The 8330-nt window shown below is 41.7% G+C and overlaps 1 pseudogene; it reads right to left on the reverse strand.

The window, feature by feature from the left end:
• Positions 1-3832: 3832 nt before the first annotated feature.
• On the reverse strand, positions 3833-4920 carry LOC147283837 (uncharacterized; annotated as a pseudogene).
• Between the last annotated feature and the right edge of the window lie 3410 nt (positions 4921-8330).

Here is an 8330-nt window from a genome sequence, read left to right on the forward strand (position 1 = left end):
GGATACTCCCCCTGATGTCGACTCCCCCTAAAGACTACATACTAGGTAAATCAGCCAATCTACGCAAACCAATACCTCGAACATGCATCAAGAATGTGAACTTTGGCAGTGACTTGGTGAAGAGGTCTGCATGGTTGTCTTGAGATCGGATCTGCTTGACTTTAATCATCTGATGCTCTTGTTGTTGTTGATTGAAGAAGAACTTCGGTGCAATATGCTTGGTGTTGTCTCCTTTGATGAAACCCGTCTTCATCTGCTCGATGCAAGCGGCATTATCCTCATAGATAATCGTTGGTTCATCAGTGGTGGAATTCAGCCCACACGTACTTCGAACATGTTTGGAAACTGCTCTCAGCCATATACATTCACGAACTGCTTCGTGAAGGGCTATAATCTCAGCATGATTCGAAGAGGTAGCAACAAGGGTCTGTTTCGTTGACCTCCAAGATATTAATTGCTGTATTCCCAATGGTAAAGACATAACCAGTTTGAGAACGTGCCTTGTGTGGGTCTGATAGATACCCTGCGTCAGCATATCCAACAAGGCGGGCATCGTGCCGAGGATCGAGGGGGTTCGATCCATTCCTTGATGCATAGGGATAGAATAAGCCCATATCCATTGTACCTCTAAGGTAGCGAAAAATGTCTTTTATGTCATTCCAGTGGCGGCGTGTTGGCGCAGAGCTATATCTAGCTAATAAGTTCACAGCGAATGAGATGTCCGGTCTAGTACATTGAGCCAAGTACAATAATGTGCCTATTGCACTTAGATATGGGACTTCTGGTGCCAATATCTCTTCGTTATCATCTGCGGGACGAAACGGATCCTTCTTAGGATCTAGACTACGAACGATCATGGGCGTGCTAGAAGGCTTTGCTTTATCCTCATTAAAGCGCCTTAACATCTTCTGGATGTAATTCGATTGATGGACCAAAATTCCATCTGCATGGTGCTCGAGCTCCAGGCCGAGACAGAAGTTCGTTCTCCCAAGATCTTTCATCTCGAATTCCAATTTCAGGTGTTTAGCGGTTTCCTTGATCTCTTCAGGAGTACCAATTAGATTCATGTCATCGACATAAACAGCTACAATAGCGAAACCAGAACTTGTTTTCTTAATAAACACGCAAGGGCATAGATCATTATTCACATATCCCATCCCGATCAAATACTCACTTAGACGGTTATACCACATCCGTCCGGATTGTTTCAATCCATACAGTGAACGCCTCAAACGAATGGAGAGCGTGTTCCGTGGTCTGGAACTATTTGCATCGGGTATCTTAAGTCCTTCGGGAACTTTCATATATATCTCTGTATCAAGATCCCCATAGAGATAAGCAGTGACCACATCCATAAGCTGCATACTCAGTTTTTCGGAAACTACCAAACTGATAAGGTAGCGGAACGTTATCACGTCCATTACGGAAGAATACGTTTCCTCGTAATCAATCCCAGGGCGTTGAGAAAATCCTTGCGCCACTAGACGAGCCTTGTATCTTACAATCTCGTTTTTCTCATTACGCTTCCTTACAAATACCCATTTAAATCCTACAGGTTTAAAATGGGAAGGTGTAGGAACGACAGGCCCAAACACCTTTCTCTTTGTCAAGGAATCTAATTCGACCTGGATTGCTTCTTTCCATTTTGGCCAGTCGTCTCGACGTTGACATTCATCAACGGAGTGAGGTTCGATGTCATCGCTAGTTATGATTTCGGTAGCTACCGCAAATACAAATATATCATTGATGATAATCTCGTTTCGATTCCAGAGCTCACTTAAGCATGCATAATTTATATAGAGATCTCTCTGTTCTCGGGAGTGGGTTCAGGTGTTGGAGCGTCCCCCAACACCGTCTCTTCCAGGACGGACCCATAATCCGGAACTATTTCGTGAGATGGATCGGTTAAGATTGCGATGTCAAGAGGACTCGTTTGTGCCAAATTTATCCTCTTCCGGGGATAAGAGTCATTCGAACCTAGGGGTCTACCTCGCTTCTGGGCAGGGACATATGACTGGTTAGCCGCCATGGCCGTACCTCGTTCATCTGGGACGACACGTCCTCCTGGGACGACACGTCCTTCGGGGACGGATATCCTTGCAGGCACGTTTGAAGCAGGTATATGTGATCTCGTCACTTTAGCTAGATCAGAGAAAGCGTCTGGCATATTATGAGCTACACTCTGTAGATCTAGAATTCTCCGCACTTCATTATCACATTGTGCGGTTCGGGGATTGAGATGAGACATAGTGGGGACATTCCACGTCAATTCACGTCGTTCTTCAGGAACGGTGACGTTCTTATCTCCCCCTAACGGCGGGAAGACTGTCTCATCAAAGTGACAATTCGCAAATCTGGTGGTAAAGAGATCGCCTGTCAAGGGCTCTAAAAAACGTATAATAGATGGGGATTCATAACCGACATATATGCCCATCCTTCGTTGAGGACCCATTTTGGTACGTTGTGGCGGCGCAACCGGCACGTAAACTGCACACCCAAATATGCGTAAGTATGAAACGTCAGGTTCGTACCTAGTCACCAGCTCTAACGCAGAATAAGGTTGGGTAGCAGTGGGCCTCAACCGGACCAACATGGCTGCATGCAAGATTGCATAGCCCCATGCAGAAATTGGAAGCTTGGTGCGCATAACCAAGGTTCGTGCGATCATTTGTAATCTTTTAATGAACGCTTCTGCGAGACCATTCTGGGTGTGAACATGGGGAACTGGATGTTCAACATCAATCCCAAGGGACATGCAATAATCATCGAAAGTTTTCGATGTAAACTCTCCAGCATTATCAAGTCTTATGGACTTTATGGGATAATCCGGGTGGTGAGCCCTCAATTTAATAATCTGGGCGAGGAGTTTAGCAAAGGCAGCATTTCTTGTGGACAATAGTGTAACATGTGACCACCTTGTCGATACATCAACCAGAACCATGAAATATTTAAATGGTCCGCATGGTGGTTGGATAGGTCCACAAATATCCCCTTGTATCCTTTGCAGGAAAAGGGCGGAGTCTTTACTAGTCTTTGCATATGATGGTCTAGTATTCAACTTTCCGAGCGAGCAGGCTTGGCATAGTGTGTCACTAAACACAAGATCCTTATTAGTAAGTGGATGCCCGTGTGATGAATTGAGAATACGGCACATCATACTTTGACCTGGGTGTCCCAACCGGTCATGCCATAGTAAGAAACTGCTCAATTTGGTTAACTTCTGGTTAACTATGTGATTTGCCTCAATCGATCTAATGGTGGTCATATAGAGACCGCTCGATAGGCATTTCAATTTCTCCAATGTACGCTTCTGGCCATACAAATTGGAGGTTATGCAAAGATATTCCACTCCATTTTCCTCAGTGGTTTCAACGTGATAACCGTTGGCTCGAATATCCTTAAAACTCAACAATGTTCTTCTGGAACATGGAGAATATAAGGCCTCATTAATGGTAAATTCGGTACCATTGGACAACATAAAATGGGCTTTGCCATGACCCTCTATCAGGTTGGATTGGCCTGATATGGTTGTCACAGAGGTATGAGTAGGCAATAAGTTTGAAAAATACTTCCGATCTTGGAGTATGGTGTGCGTAGTAGCACTGTCAGCCAGACAACAAACTTCCCCACAAAACATGCCTATTCATAAATTTAATTCAATGGATCACATGTATGAAAATAACTTAATTGAATTAAATAATATTCGAGCATAACCAAATTTTCCAAAAATAAATAATCCAAGTCATAAATCACCAAATAATCCAAATAAAAAAAACATTATTCAGAAAATAAATACGGCACAAGCGCCGATCATATCCATGTCATCGAGTTTCTAATCCTCGAAGTGTCCAGTAGCAGTCTGGAAATCAGTGACCTCTAAGGTGGTATCCATAGGAAATGATCCATCAACGAGATTGGTCTCTCGAGTTCCGCGACTGGCGTGATACTCATTTACAGCTTGCGCTGATGCACGGCAGGTGCGAGACCAATGATCAGTTCCTCCACATCGGTAACAGAGATTATTCTGATTCTGATTCTGATTTTGTTCTGATTCTGGTGGCGACGGGCCGGACCAGTGTTCCTCTCATTTCGAGTTTTTGGGGCCGAGGGACCGCGGTTCCTACCACGTGGGCCTTGGCCACTAGAATTCGAGTTCCGTGGGCCATGACCTCGTGGGCCATGGCCGCGTTGGACTCGGTCATACGGGCCATTCCTCTGAGAACCTTTCCTTCCATATCTCGGGCGGTCAGACTTTGTGCCCTTCCCATGACCTCAGTATCCTTTTTCGCGGTTTGAATCGCGGTAAGCAACAACGTTTGCTTCAGGCAATGGTGCTGCTTTAGTACCGACAGGTCGGGCTTGATCATTTCTCATTAATAAGTTGTTGTTCTTTTCAGCGAGCAACAGAGTGGTGATCAATGCCGAGAACTTGGTAAAATTCCTTTCCCTGTATTGTTGCTGCAGGACCAAACAGGAGGCAGGGAAGGTGGAGAAAGTCTTCTCCAATAGGTCAGCTTCGGTGAGCTCCTCCCCACAAAATTTGAGGAGTGACCGGATCCGGCAGATTTCCGAATTATACTCATTCACGGATTTGAAATCCTGGAAACGAATGTTCTGCCAGTCATGTCTTGCTTCAGGCAAGAAAATGGTCTTCTGATGGTTAAACCGCTCTTCCAGAGCAACCCAAAGAGCTCGTGGATCCTCTTCAGCGAGGTACTCAACTTGGAGTGCTTCTTCCATATGCTTCCTAATGAAGATCATGGCACTTGCCTTAAGGGACTCTGCAACGACATTGTCTGCGTTGATTGTCGATCTCATCTTCTTGGCAGTCAAATGAAGCTTAACATCTTGAGTCCACTTTAGATAGTTTCTTCCGGAAACTTTCAAAGCGACGAAATCAAGCTTGTTGAGATTTGACATTCTTTGGTTGAAAGGAACAAATAATCATAATTAGTGCTTCGGGCAATAATATCCATAAACAATAAATAAGAACTTCAAGTTCTATAACATGGTATAGACATGTAAAATCTACTGGTTTTATCATGTATGGTGAATTTATGAAGGAAACTTCAGGTTCCTTATACGGCATTATTGAAGCTACAGGTTCAATATTTATGTATGAACTACTGGTTCATTAATTACCTGCAATTTCTACACATATACTCTAGTGCAAAAATTTAAACAAGTAAAATATTCATATCCCAAGTAGAACAGAAAAATATCACAAAATTATTTGAATAAAAGTTTCTGATATTTAGAGTATATATATTAATTGGTTTGCATACTAACAATAAACTATCAGCAGCACAGTGGTTAAGGTGCACTCTTGGTACCCAAGAGGTCCTGGGTTCAAACCCCAGGCATGACAAGAATTAACATCTCCTTTTTACAAAGTTTCATGAGACTCGCCATGTGTCAGCGTGGGAGTGGCAGCGATGTGGCACTGACGTGGCGCCTGCATGGCGCTGACGTGGCAGCGGCTTGGCTGCCTGCGTGGCGGACACGTGGCAGCTGACGTGGCGGGCCTGGGCTGCCTGCGTGGCAGCTCGCGTGGCGTCCACGTGGCAGCGGCTGCGAGGTAGGCCTTGGGCCTGCTGGGCTGGCTGCGTGGGCCTGGTGCATGGGCCTGGGCTGCTGGCCTGGGCTGCATGGCTGCTGCGCTGGGCTACCTGGTGGGCCTGCATGGGCTGCTGGGTGTGCAGCCAAGCTGCTGCTGGCAGCTTGCTTGCGCTGCTACTGGCAGCGTGCAGCGAAAGGCTGCTGCGCGAGGGATGCTGCACGAGGGAGCTGCTGCTGGCAGCGTGCTGTTGTTGGCAGCATGGCAGCGAGGGCTGTGTGGGCCTGCGCGCGTGCGCGAGTGCTGTTGCTAGCAGCGAAGCCTGCTGTGCGCGCGAGGATGCGCTGGCAGCAAGGCTGGCTGCTGCTACTGCTGGCAGCGCAAGGCAGCGAGGGTTGGCAGCGCGGGGCTGCTGCTCGGGGTGGTTTTCCGATCACCCAAAAATTCTTCCTTTTTTTTATTATTATTTAATCATTCAATTCAAGGAAGCATGTATAAAATATGTAAACCCAAATAAATCAATCACATAAATTTAGGGTTCATGCTTCATGGGGATTTTTCAATCAATCAAGGTTAAATAATCATGAACATAAAATTATTTTATAAAACCTACTTGGTTGAAGAACAAATTGAATGATGATCCTCTTTCGTTTAGCGATCCACAATCCAAAGAGCTTTTCGTGCTGATAACGTGTTGTAAAAGTATGTAGAGATTAGGGTTTGTGGAAAAGAGGAGGCAGAGAGAATATATCAGTCGTCATCTTATTCTTCTTATAAATATCCTTATATAGAGGTAGGGTTTACTAGGTTTAGAATATTTACTAGTATGCCCCTACAACTAATTACAGGAATAGCCACACATAATAATATATTTACAACAATATCTTAATGATTTCTGATTTGTCTAATTTTTAGCATAGATTTATTTAAATAGAGACCTAAAAGATGGATGGCTTGGACATTGAAATACAATATAGATTGAGTCCGACGAGAGATCTCTTAAATAAAATTATTTGAGGGATCCCTGTATAGAAGGGTTCTCTCTATATAGATATATATGAGGAGCTTCTTAAGATGATCCCTTTAGATAAGAACCAAATTGTTTGGGCTGCACATTGTGAATCAATATCTGAATAGTGTAATTTTTAGATGTACATTTAAAAATCAACCAAATTAACAAAATCAAAACTCATTTTTTATTATTTGATTGTCATCATGATTATTTTAGTGTTTATCGAAAACACTGTGTTCATCTGTTTATTCGGACATAATTAGATGACTAAATTTGTGATGATCTAGATTTTAATTAAATTCTACTATTATACTTATTTTCCTAGTGATGATTTACAGTGATTTTTGTTTATATTTTAATTATAATTATATTGGGCCATTGGGGTATAAATTAATTTCTAAATTTTATTTATTGGTGATATTTAAGTTTTTAAAATTCCTTGTTTTAAATAGTACTTATATTTTTTGTAGATCTATAGACAATTTTAGCCACTTTTATTTTGCAATTAATAGAAATCTTAGTTAAGATAATAAAAAGAAGGAAAACAAACTTTTAGAAGATGGAAGAGCCTGACAAGTATTATATTGTATTTGAATAGGAATTTACGTTAAACCTACACGTGGAGAGAGAAAAAAAAACGAGGGAGTATATTCAATTGAGATTCTAATGGATTTTAAAGAATGTGAAATTTCATAAAAATCTAGGTGTATTCAATTCAGAATTTTAAGAATTCCATAGAAGTTCAGGTGCATTCAATTTAGAATTTTAAAGGGGGATCCAATTGACCACTGATTTCCTCTGTCTTCTTGGGATGGGAAATCACTCTCTTCTCAAGCTTAATTATTTATCAAACTCTCTCTCTCTCTCTTCTCATGCTTGATTATTTATCTCACTCTCTCACTCTCTCATACCTACATATATATATATATAAGGAGGCGGATTCGTGTCATTTTATTTTTGACACAAGTTTTCAATAGGGCTGACTCCATATAGGATTTCAACAATTCGAACCGTCTATTTTTTAAGTCTCCATTAAAGGATCATTCTTGCAAAAAATTTGGTAAATCGGAAATCATTTACCTACAAAAATTAAATGATCAACAAAATAAACACTTGAAATGTTGACCATTTAATCTTATATGATAAATGGTTTCCGATTTACCTAATTTTTTGCAAGGATGATCCCTTAATGGAGACCTAAAAAATAAACAGTTCGAATCGTTGAAATCCTATATGGAGTGGGCCTCATTGAAAACTTGCGTCAAAAATATGATGTCATGGATCCTTGTGGCATAGCTCCCGAAATCCACCAAGACTACTATCACTCAAAGTATCTGCTACCGTCTTGAAGACATTCCTTGTGGTTGTATTGAAGAAAAACAAACACTAAATATGAGTTCAATAATAAGGAGAGTGATTAGGGTTCAAGTCAGAATTCCCTCAACTTGAGTTTTTACCACAACAAAAGGTATTTTATTTTGTCAGTTCTTGTTGTTTATTTCACATTTATATTTGTGTGATTGTTGTGTCCACTATCTTGTTATGAGGTTTTAAAATTGACTCAGTTCCATGCTTAGGTCATCCACAGTAAGGCCATGATTCTGATTTTGATTCTTAAAAATGGGTCTCAAAACTTGATTTTAATACTCACAGTGGGCCGGTGATATTGATTCTTATCTGGTCTAAGTTTGAAAGTTTGTATTAGGTAATTTATCTACTTAATAAATTTGATTAAATCCACTGTCAGTGATCGGGCCCCAA

This window comes from Dryas octopetala, chromosome 5 (genome assembly GCF_963921425.1).
Source record: "Dryas octopetala chromosome 5, drDryOcto1.1, whole genome shotgun sequence".
Classification (NCBI taxonomy): Eukaryota; Viridiplantae; Streptophyta; class Magnoliopsida; order Rosales; family Rosaceae; genus Dryas; species Dryas octopetala.